Source organism: Petaurus breviceps, unplaced genomic scaffold, assembly GCF_028583685.1.
Source record: "Petaurus breviceps papuanus isolate PSGF00001 unplaced genomic scaffold, PetGlider_PUasm1.0 77, whole genome shotgun sequence".
Classification (NCBI taxonomy): Eukaryota; Metazoa; Chordata; class Mammalia; order Diprotodontia; family Petauridae; genus Petaurus; species Petaurus breviceps.
The window spans coordinates 14,212,576-14,225,573 of record NW_027186492.1 but is presented as its reverse complement, the minus strand read 5'-3'; positions in this window follow the sequence as shown (position 1 = coordinate 14,225,573).

The following is a 12,998-nucleotide window of genomic DNA, read 5'->3' as shown; positions in this document are numbered from 1 at the left end:
CACACACACACACACACACACACACACACACACACACACACACACACCATGTTGACTTCAACTGCCAGTGAATTGTCTCTGAGACAGCCATGAAGCTAGCTCCACAAGGGATCCAAGATTAACTGTTCCTTCAGATCCCATGAATAGCAAACTCAGGTTTTAGCCTTGGTCCCAGTCCTGACTCACTGTGTGAGCTCAGGCAAGCTGTTTAACCTCATTTACTCCCATGAGTAATGGCAACAAATGTTGTAGGGCTCAGTTGCCATTTATTCATGTCTGATATAGCATGATAGTTTATCTACAAGGTTCTAGAAATAGACTGGTGGCAGCAGGCTGATAAAAGTTGTTTCCTATCCCTATCCTTTACCCAAACTCCCAGATAATCATACCCATAGCTGCAACTAAAGACAATCAGGCCTCATATTTTGAAGAAACTCACACTTCTGGCATTTGGGCAGTCACTCAAGAAGACTACTGACTTAAGTAAGGTAAGGAAAGATAGCTTAACAACCAATGCTAAAAAGGTATTCACATGCTTATAACTGACCCTCTTCTACCCAAGTTCACCTGAGTCATCAAGCAAAATGGTGGGACTTTTCTCATCTTCTACATACACCCCTTAGGTTGACCATTTGCCACTCCTTTTCCTTTCCAGACTTTCCACTGAGTTTCATTTATACTTGATCTCCTCTTTATAAAATATTAGAGGTGAAGGAAATAGAGAATAAACAATATGATCCATCCAAGACCCCATATCTCTTGAGAAATGACTATGACTCAGATTCTTTAAAGGTACTGGATGAATCTAGGTAGAAGGAGGATTAGATAATGGATTCAAAAACAAGTTTTTCAGTAAAATTAGGTGGATTACCATTTGATTTTTGTTTTTGAGCCCATGACTTTTCTGAAATCTCTTTAAATCTTCCACTAGGTTCTTGTAGATAATAAATGCCCAGTGTTTGCTGAATGATTTTTCTCCCCTCTCTTTATGATATTTAATAAAATCATTACTGTAAAGTGAGATCTCAGTCTAAAACTACCTTCAAAATCAACCTAATCAAAGGATATGAAAAACATTCTCAAAAGAAGAAATTTAAACTATCAACAACCATATGAAACAAAAGGTAGCTTGGTATATTGGCTTCTATGGCCTTCACACTAGGACACTTCGACATCTATCTTGATGTTCCCTTGTAATGGTAAGGGAATTTGAAGATCTTCTCTGACCCTTAATGGGCCTCACTTGGAGCCCAACAAGAGAAGGTTGCTTAGGGGAGGCTTGTCTTTCAGAAAGGCCTACCTTTTGTTACTTTGTAATTACCAAAGGTGGCGTTGTTCTCTGACCCTGGAGAAGGCTATCACTTTGGGAAGAGTTGTGTGATTTGGCCAGATGAGATCCTGGGCAGCCATTGAACCCCCTGGCTTTGAAAACCCAGATGTTGGTACTTCTCTCTCTGGTAACTAACACTGTATGAATGTAATGATCAGATAGCTAGTAGCCCTCTCTGTTGGTCTGTTGAACTGTGTTATTTTCTGTCTATTTTTTGAGTGCTTGTAATTTCTGTTTGTATTTTCTGAAGTTAAGGGTGCTGACTTTTCCCCCTGAACTAAAGGGAAAAAAAAAAATATATATATATATATATATATATATATATATATATATATATATGTTTGATTAATGTAAGATTGTTAACCCCTTTTGAGTTACCTTACTCTAGAAAAGCAGATCAAAGAACCTGTGCTAGCAACCATCCTGGGTATTCTAGGGTGCTCGCTGATACTTACCTCCAACTCCTTAACCTCCCAATTCTTCAACCTCCTTAAGTACCATGACCTAGTTACTCCTTCAGTCCACCTCAGGTACACACAGGGATAGTTACATCCTGAATCTCACTATGACCCACAAGTATTCTACTCTCTTAACCAAAAACCCTGACATTCTTCTGTTAGATGCTAACTTTCCATCATTACAATCTTCCCTAAGCTTGACCCCTCCTAAACCTTATTGCAACCCCCAATCCCTCCAGCCCTCACTATTTATTCGGTTCTTTACTCCTGCTCTGACTTCACTTTCCCGTTTTCCCAATCTCAATCCTATAATTAGCCAATTCACCTCTATACTGTTCTATATTCTCAAAATCCTCTGAACTCTTGTCTTATAACTGTTCATCCCTTGACAAACCCCAGCCTCATATTATTCCTATCACTTGCCTCCTGTTCTACTACTCAGATTCTTCTGAACTGAGCTGGAGTAAATAATACAATTGTGCTGTTTGGGTATATTATAAATAGACATTATCCAATGCCAAGTGGGCCTTCACTTCAGCAAGGCATTTCTTCATTTTCCCCTGATTCCCTATCTCATTCCTCATAGAAGTTATTCCAAATCTTTTCTCTCCTTAAGTCTTACAAACTTTGCCTTCCTCTGTTCCCCACCTTAGTTTAGGACCTTGCCTCTTACTTTACTGTGAAAATTGAGGTGATCTGGAGGGAGTTACTCCTTTTCCCTTTCTCTTCACCTCAAAACTGCATGACATGATCCCCCATGGTCTTCTCCTTTCCTTAGCACCCTGAAAAGGAGGTGGTCCTCTTTCTTGGCAAGGCAAACCCTTGATCCCATCTGCACCCATCTTCTCCAGCAGATTGCAACTTCAGTCATCATCATTATCATTTTATACTCTCCTCCTCTCTTTTCTCTTCCTCTTCCTTCTTCTTCCATCATTTTTCCAGTCTCCTAATTTCATAATTTCATCATTATCCTTGAATACTTTCCTTCAATTCACATAGCCAAATCAGTTGTCAAGTCTTTCCCTTCCTACTTTCACAATGCCCCTAGCAATTAGACCCTTCTCTCTATTCACATAGCCACTAATTTAATCCAAGCCCTCAAGATATTTCAGTTCCCTCTACATTGTTCTCCCTTCCCTAGTCTCTCTCAACTCCAGTCCAAAGCAATTTTTCTTAAATACAGATTTCACCATGTCACTTACCTGCTCAATCAATTCCAAAGCACTTTTGCCTCTAGGATCAAATATGAACTCCCATGTTTAGTTTTTGAATCTTTCACAACCAGCTCCAACTTACTTTGCCAGCCTTGTTGTATAATATGCCACCTCACCCACTCTGTGGTCCAATCAAACCAGAAGTCTCTCTGTTCCTCAGATGTGCCTCTCTGTCTCCCATCTCTTTGCCTTTACACTGGTTACCTCCTATACTTAGACTATACTTGCTCCATTCTGCCACATCAGAATTCCTCTTTCTACCTTCAAGATACAGCTCAAGCACTATCTCCTACATAAAGCCTTTCCTGATTTCCTGCTAGTGCCCTCCCTCCCATATTACCTTGTCTTTGACTACTTTGTGTTTATTCTCTTTATATTTGGTCAGTATATATTTATATAAGTGCTTGTTATCTCCTTAGGAGTAGGTGTTGTTGCATTCTTTTTCTTTGCATCCCCAGCACCTAGAATGGCACATAAGAGGCACTTGGTAAATTCTAGTTATGGATTGAATGATAAAGAGCTAGTTTCGGAGAGGCATGAAAACTTGGGTCCAAGTCTTGCCACTGACAAATTCTTGCTTTGTGACCCTGGGCAAGTCATAACATTTCAGGGCCCCAATTAGCTCCCTAAAACTATAGCAGGAAGTGATATTTGCTGGTAGAGAGAGTTCCTCACCAGGAGTTCTTTTTTTTTTCTTTTTTTTTTAGCAATTGAGATTAAGTAACTTGCTCAAGGTTACACAGCCAGTTATTTTGTGTGGGTGCTAAGTATCTGAGGCCAGAACCAATCCTGGGTCTCCTGACACCAGGGCCGGCACTCTTACTCACTGTACCACCCGGCCTCCCTTGGAGTTCTTGACACTAAATTATAGGTCCCATTTTTAACTGAATTTGAAAGGAAACTTTGAAAGAATTTGAAGAATATTAAAATATTTGAAAGATTACTCCAAATTTCTCATGATAAGAGAAATGCAAATAAAAATAATTATGGGTTTTCACCTCACACCCAATAAACTAACAAAAAACTACAAGATAGGAATAGAAATGGGAAATGTTTTAATGAGGTGGAAATACAAGAATCACTAATACAGTGTTAGTGGAACTATGAATTGGTCCAACTACTATGGAAAGCAATTTGGAATTATGCTAAGTAAAAGACTAAAATATCCATATTCTCTGATCCAATGAACCCACTACCCACTACTACTCAAGTACCCTTAGGACATTCTTTGTTTTTTTGTTTTGTTTTTGTTTTGTCTTTTGGAGGGCAATTGGGGTTAAGTAACTTGCCCAAGGTTACCTGGCTAGTTTTGTATGAGTGTGTGTATGTGGGTGTTAAGTGTCTAAGCCTGGAACCGAACTTGGGTCCTCCTGACTCCCGGGCCACCACTTTACTCACTGTGCCACCTAGCAGCCCCACCTTAGGAGTTTTTTTAAGTACTAGAGAGGAACATCATACATACACCAAAATATTTGTTGCAGAACTTTTTTCTATCGTGGAAAAGAACTGGTAGATACAGCAAGTTTATGAATTAATCCCTTTACCCCGACTCCACTATTCCCACAACACCAGTGGGGACTCTTGCAAGCAAGGAAATTTTGATACAGATTTGGGTCAATTCGGGTTAACTTGGTCTCCAGCTGAATTACTTTGAGATACAGCTGAGGGCCCCTTGGGCAAGGAAAATATAAATGCATTTTTAAGGCTTTGGCAGGGAACTCCTGAGACACCCCCAGCCCAGAAATCCTTGCCAACTGCTTTTTAATCCCTTTGCCAGCAGGTTTATTTGTTTTTATCACTCTCAACAGTTCTTTGTCTACCTTGAGATCTGCTTTTACCTGAGGATATTGAAATACATTTTTAGTTTGTTTGAACCTTCCAGCTCTGAGTGACCCATTGTACCATATGTGGAATAGAGACAAGGATAGCTTTAATATTATTCTCTGAAGACTGAGGGAACAAAATGAAATCTATGAGAAAGATCAAGAAATTCTATTGCTTTGGGTTATTTTTTTTTGCTTTGATTTTTGGAGGGGGGAAGGTAGGGCAATTGGGGTTAAGTGACTTGCCCAAGGTCACACAGCTAGTTTTTTTTTGGTGTGTGTATTAAATGTCTGAGGCCGGATTTGAACTCAGGTCCTCCTGACTCCAGGGCAGGTGCTTTATTCACTGTGCCACCTAGCCTCCTCTGCTTTTGGTTATTTAAAAAACTCTTGGAGTGTTCTTTAAGGGCATCCCTCAACAAAATTCCAGTACTGGTTCGTGTTTTGTTTTTTTTATGTCTAGAGTTGTATGACTTGGCCAAGTTTCCATACCTCAGTTTCCTCATTTGTTGAGTTGAACCAGATGGTCTCTGGGGTCCCTTCCAGCTCTAGATCTGGACTCTTACTCCACATTTATTCACTCTAGAATTGAGGCCACCAAACATTATCAGAATTTACTCACTGGTAATGTTGGTGTTCTGCCTAAGAGTATGTTCCATCATTCCTTTATTGATTGAAGGAATAGCTAAGTTGAATCATTTCCCTGTCTGATTTCAGAACTAAAGATTCATTTCCTCTGTTTCTATTTATCTTTATATACAAAGCATAATCTTGTGGCACATACCACAAATTATGAATCATGGCCTATTTTCAAAAAGTAATGACAGTCTTGTTTCCTACAGAAATGGCAAGTATTTTCTTCCCTAGAGTCATTACTAGAGTGAGGTAATTAGGGCTTTGTAAAAGTTGCCAGAATTGTTGGGGGGAAACAGAGTCACCAGTCCTCCTATGGGAAACCTTGATTTTTTTTAAATTTTATTTTTTAAAGCAATCGGGGTTAAGTAACTTGCTCAAGGTTACACGGCCAGTTATTTCTGGGTGTGGTGCTGAGTATCTGAGCCCGGATTTGATCCAGGTCATCCCAACACTGGAGCCAGTGCTCTTACTCGCTGAGCCACCTGTCCACCCCTAAGCAACTGGGGTTAAGTAACTTGCTCAAGGTTACACAGCCAGGTGTTTTGGATCTCCAGATCATCCCAACACTGGAGCCAGTGCTCTTACTTGCTGTGCTACCTGGCCGCCCGAAACCTTGATTTCTTTCCATGGCAATCAGGAAACATATCTCTATTAGGATTAGAGAATACAGTGAGCTCCAGGTCTGAGAGTGGGAGCAGGGTAAGGGCCTCCTTCTCCTCCAAGAGGAAGGAGAAGGGGAAATACTTTCTATATCCTCCCCCCAACTTAACTGTGAAATAGGTGGAAAAAATGTTTACTTTTTCTTCTCCTTTTCACTAAATAATCATGGTCCTAACTTGTATCTACCCTGTAATCCTGCCCCATAACAAGATATTTTTAGAAGTTTCCTCTATCCCAGAGCATTCAGAACACAATGAAAATACAGACTCCAGGCCCAGATACATATGAATAACCCAAGTACAGAAGACAACAAAGGCATCAAATGATGGATGAAGGAAGCTTTCTACAATATTTTAAGGTAGGTGGTGTTCATCTTCAGCACCTTCCAAAGTTACCTAAGAATGTTCCCTTCCTTCCCTTCCTCCTGATGCCCTCTTCCTCAGAAAAACAAAACAATAAAAAAAAGACCACTGTTCCTCTTTCAATTGCTCATTTCAGAATGGCCAGTTTGTCCTAGAAAAGAAAGTGTGGAATAATGGAAACAACTCAGAACCTGATCTATATCTATATCTGTGATCCCCATTATCTATAACCCATTCCTAATTCAGTCAACCCTCTCTAAAGTCTCAAGGAACAACCTTAATTGCAGGGACATTTATGTTGTATTTAGTGGGAAACCAGAAAAGCCTTAATTACTCAAAGGAATGGGGCTTTTAAAAATGGCATTAAGGTAAATGTGACTGATTCATGAGCATACCATCCCTCCCTTACCAAGAAAGAATACTAGGGCCCCCTTTCCATTTCCTCTCTCCTTAGACACACTTTTCTCATCTATCTGTTAACTGCACTGATTTTACAGTAGTCACTACCTTTAAGGTAGTTACTTCTTTGCCAAGGAGGAATTATTTACTTGACAACATCACCAAAACCCAGAACTCCCTTTGATGTGTTAATGTCAAAATGGGACTCTTGAGGAGAAATGAAAATGGCTCCAAATATACAGGTCTGATTTTCATACTAACAGTGTGATATTGAATTCCCAGAGTGAAAATGAGCACAAGGGGGAGAATGTCCAGTTGGCCTTTCCTGATTGCTCAGGGACCAGCAAAAAATGAGGAGTCATGGAAATGTTTTTTTTTCTTTTAATATTGAGAAGCTGTGGAAATGTTTTTGGACTTGAAAGATCAACTGCCAGTAAGAGAAGTTCTTAAATTACAACTAGTTTCTTCCTTATGTGACATTTTTTCAGCACCAGTTTCCAAGGTAGTATTTGGCAGAAGTAGAATTCAAAGGTGAGGAGCGGAAGCCTTTGTCCTGGATATTTGTATTACTCCTATGGAAAACAGAGAGGCATATGGTGGGTATGAACAGACAACATATTACCAATGTAGAATTGTGCCAGAGAAGTGAAGGACATTATTATCAGAAAAATGGTCAGACACATAATGTACTGAATAACTGAATAGAACAAATGCTTCACCAATACCTATGCAATCACATGAGATCTGCAGGAACAGCCCCGACATATTGATTGAGGCACTTTTGGAAGACATATATATATGGATAGTTATGGATAAAAAAATGGACAGCATTAAAAAGCGTTGATGGGTTGATATTGGCACCATCAGAGAAAGCATCCACAGTGATGAAATCACAGACTCATGAAAATATTATCAAGAACCATGTATTCAATTATCCTATCTCTGCAGCTGAATCACTGGTCTATATACTTGTATGCCTAGCCACAATATATCTCCTGATCTCCAGTCCTCTATCACCAACTGCCAATTGGATATTTTCAACTGGATATCTTATATGTATCACCTGCTTAATACACCCAAAATAAAACACATTATCTTTCCTGAAAACCTTCTCTTCCTCTTAATTTCTTTATTACTGTCATAACCATCACTATATTTTCTGTTATCCAGTTTCAAAATCTGTAGCCTCAACTTCTCATTCTTCTTTGCCCCACGTATCTATTCAGTTGCTTAGTCTCACCTAACCTATTTCAACATCTCTCACATCTCTCATCTATCTCCTTTTCTTCACTCACATAGCCACCACCCTAATTCAGGTCTGCATCACCTCTCTCAGAGCCTATTGTAATAGCTTAATAACACGTCTTCTTGCATCAAGTCTCTCTCTTCCCCAATCTACCCTCATACAGTTTCCAAATTGATATTCCTAAAGCAAAGGTCTAACCACATAGCCTTCATGCTTAATAAGCTCAAGGGGCTCTTTATTGCTTCTAGGATAAAATACATACTCCTCTGCTATTTAAAAACCTTCACAACCTGGTTCCAATATACTTTTCCAGCTTCATGCACTTTTCATGCATTTTGTGGTAAAGTAAAATGGCCTCCTTATCATTCATTACTCTATCTCTTGTCTTATTTTTTCACAGACTGTCTCTTGTGACTAAAATTTATTCCCTATTCACCCCCATTTCTTAGAATCATTGGCTTCCTTTAAAGTTGAACTCAATGGCTTTCTCTTACATTATGCCTCTCCTCCTTGCTACTAGAGCCTCTCCCCTGATGTTATCTTGTATTTCTTTGTAAACATTTTGTATCTATCTATCTATCTATCATCTATCTATCTATCTATCTATGTTGGTTCTTCAATCAAATAAAAGCTCACTGTGGGCATGGACAATGTTATTTTTGTCTTTGTGTCTCAGCACCTAGAACAGTTCCTAGAATATAGTAGATGCTTAGAGTATGCTTACTGATAGAGTATTCAAGTAAGTATCCATATTATAATCCTAGGAGCCTATGGCACAATTAAATGTAATACAGAACAATCAACAGATAAAAGAGGGTGCAAACCTCTAAAGAATGTGATTAATAGTATGAGAACTAATGCTCTAACAATTTTTAGCATCCAGAGGTACTGTATAAACTTATGTCTATACAAAATAAATATGAGATAATTCAACTAGGGCGATCAGGAAAGGTCAACCACAACAACATGTAGGAGGTCACACTTAACTAAGTTTTTTAAAAAAAAAAAGGCATAAAAGCCATTGTTGAGAACATTTATACCCAGAAAAGAGGTATAAGAACAAGAGACAAAAACAACCCTGAGGTATTAAAATAATGAGAGATGGTTCCTCTGTGAAGGAGCTGTGGAACATCATGAACAAGAATTTTTTCCTATTAGAAAACATAGAAGGTCTGCATTTGGAGGGAAGAATGCCCATAACAATTAAATCAGGAATCCACAAAAACATGAGATTGTGTTTATGTCCAAAGCCAATATACCAGCATAACTGAAAAAGTACTGATGTCTGAATTGGAAAACTTGGCTTCCAACTTTTACTGTATGACCTTAAGCAGATCAATTAACTTCTCTGAATCCCATCTATAAGATAAAGGTTTGGGACTTTAAAATCCCTCTTGCTTTATTATATAACTAAGTTAAGGAACTGTCTCTTGTCCTCAATAATCTTGTGTTATAATTAGAAAGAGAGATCGCATACATAAACAGATAAATACCAACCACTTAACCTCAGTTTCTTCACCTACAAAAGGAAGGAGTTTGAATGAAGGAAGAATGAATGAATGAATAAAAAACAATTGGTTAAGCACTCTGGGATAGCCATAAAAGCATGCGAGCCTCTGTTCTCAAAGAACTCAAATTTCAATAGAGAAGGCAACACATTTAAGAACATTTCTACCAACAAAACCCTGTTTCTATTAAACCATTTCACAGTGCCAAGGACTTTGGTGGCAAAAGTTTTCTTTTCTGGGTCTTCAGTAGCTCCATAAAAACCTCTAAGTTTTCTTCTGGTTCCGTCAATCAATGATTCTATAATTTAATATAAAACAGGTGTAGCAGCAAGCACCCCAGCGTCCCCAGGGTGGCTGCCAGCACAGGTTCTTGCATCTGCTTTGCTAAAGGAAAGCAACTCAAAACGGGTTAACAAGCTTACTTTAATCAATCAAACATATATCGTTTACCTAGTTCAGGGGGAAAAGGTCAGTACCCCAAATTTCAGAATATACAGAGGTTACAAGCACAAGTTCAAGAATATTTCAGCAGACAGGCTTCCAAACTGTCCAGCCATTACATACATCCATACCTAATCACAGTTACCAGAAAGGGAAGCATCAATATCTTGGGTTTTCAAAGCCGGGGGGCTCTTAATGGCTACCCAGAGTCTCATCTGGTCAAATCACACACTTCTCAAAGTGAGCCCCAAAGCAAAGCTTCACATCAGGGCTCATATAGCCTTCTCCTGGCTCAGAGAATGTAACAACCTTCTTGACCCACTGCCCAGTCACAAAGTATCTCCTGAAAAACAAGCCTCCCACCACAGGCTACAGGTGCACTTAAGCGTAGGGGCAGGGGAAGATCTTAAAAATTTACATTCCCATGACAGCAGTATATGATCAGGGCCAAATAAATTATTTAGGGAATGTGTCATGTAAGATTTCTGATACGGAGAGATCACCTCCTACAAGGATTATCAAGGAAAACTGCTATCAGGAAATGAACTTTGAATTGGGCCTCAGAGGACTGCTAGTATTTAAATAAGTAGAGAGAACTAGGAAGGCAAGGAAAAGAGGCTAAAGGAACAATATGAGGAAAACCTCTAATCCAGAAAGAGCAAGATACATTTAGAGCATGATGATGAGACCAGTTCGTCTGGAGCAGAGGGTTTGTGTTCAAGCCTCAGCTCTCTGTTCAGGGAGATGAGACGCCTGGTTAAGTGGCCCAAGAGAAAGATAGCTTTCATGCAATTTTCCTTTTCAGTACATCATATCAAACGACTTGTTTACTGGGCTGAAAGAAAAGAACCAAAAGATAAATTGAAGATGAGGAATGCTTTGTACCCAGCTTTTTTTTTTTATTTTGTCTGCTGATGGAGCTGAGCAGTCCACAAAAAGGTATGAGAGCAATTACCAGGGCAGGAGTGAGGTTTCAAGTTTAAATTACTCTGGTAGCAGGTTTGTCAAAGAGGTTTCAGCTGACCGCAGTGAGGCATACGACAGACAGATAGACAGACAACAAAGTAAGACATGACTTTTGAGAGCTCTTTGACATGAAACATACTGTTTTAGTGACAATATGTCCATATGTAAAAACCTATGATTTTGAATTTGAGAGGTGTCAGTATTGGGACTTCCCTCCACCTTGACTTATATAGTCTTGGAACATTGCCCAAAGTTCAGAAAGTTTGTAATTTGCTGGTGGTCACGGTGTCAAATATTGATTTGAATTCAGGTCTTCCTAACTCTAAACCTAACCCTCCATCCACTACATTATGCTGCCTTTTGGCCATATTAGGTAGGTTGAGGACGCAGTAGGGAATGCACTTCTTTTTCATTGTCCTCAAGCTTATCTCCATATTCCCTAAGCATAAAGCTAGAAGCTTTGGGGCACAAAGGAACACAATCCAGAATCTAAATAATTCAATGATCTGTGATCTCATCGACACACATATTCCTTCCAATAATAAAGATCTTAACCTATCCATGCCTTCCCATCTTGTGCAGGACTTGACCATATCTTCTCCTAAATCAGTTACAGGGTTCCATGCAATGTGATCAGGGTCTTCCTTGAATTCTTCCAACATTTTAAGGATACCAATAAAGCATGCTGTCTATACCTTTATTATATCCCTCACTCTCAAAGTTATGTCTAGCCCAACATTTCTTTAATAATATTCTTTGGTTTTATTAATATTGAGTTTGTTAAAGTTTATATGAACCCTAACCATAACCCTTTTATACTTTACCCACTAGTATTTCTAGTCACTGCACTAGAAATTCACATTCCTTCAGTACTATGTCTACTCATTGGTCATTGGACTAGGATTTCACAGAGTATTGACAGCTAACTTAATATTTGTAAGTGGTCTTAAATCTTTGTGAATCTAAGTACTTTCTGCCTCCATTTCCACAATTCCTCCACTATCATTGAAGAAACAGAAGGAGGCCACATGGGACTGATAAATGTCTTGTTTTGTAGGTTGCTATGGTCAAGCTACTGCTGATGAAATTCTCCATACTTAGCTAAATTGATCTTCAGGGGAAAAAAAGATACAATTGATTGTTCTGTCTGTCCTTTAAGTCTTTCTAGCATGATAAAACTTTCCAGGACACTTGTTACACTGGCCTAGCCTTTGAGCACCCATGGTCATCTGCACTACAATATGGCTTTGCAGAAGAAAATGAAATATGCAAGTATGCAATCCTTTTCAGTCACAAAGCTTATGAGCTTATAAAACCTTTTGTGGAAACAGTCTTACCAAGTCAAATACTAGTGAGTAAAGAGTCTGACCACCATGACAGAGAGCATTGCTTCAGGAGAATCAGAGGCACTATTGTGAATGGCAGAAATTTAATAGAATGTTCTAGTTTGCTCTTTAGTGGCTCCAAATGTGAGATTAGCATAACAGATTTATAGCAAAGATTCCAGATCAACATGATAAAGCAATGAGTTGAACATATACTAAAGAGAGAAGAAAGTAGAAACAGAGATAAAACAAGAAATAGAGACCAAATTGAGTTGCTTCCCTTGAAAGTGCTGAATTCAATTCTGGTAAGACTGTAGCATACTTTCTAAAGGCAGCCAACAATTCCCTGAAATGCTTCACTGACATATTTGAGGACTATGAGGCACCATTTATGGAATGCTGGGCTTTGTCTCAAGTTCCACAGAGATTTTTTGTGAACTATCCATGCTTTGCAATGTCACTGAAAAGCACAGGTCTGGCTAAAACATCTTTTGTAAATTTATCTTCCAGCAGAGAATACATTTTTCTTTAGCCATGTAATTGACACTTCTAGGACTGAAGGCTGGAAGGTAATTCTAAACTAATTCTAGCCCAACAACTTTGTTTCATGTTAAGGAAATGAAAGACCAC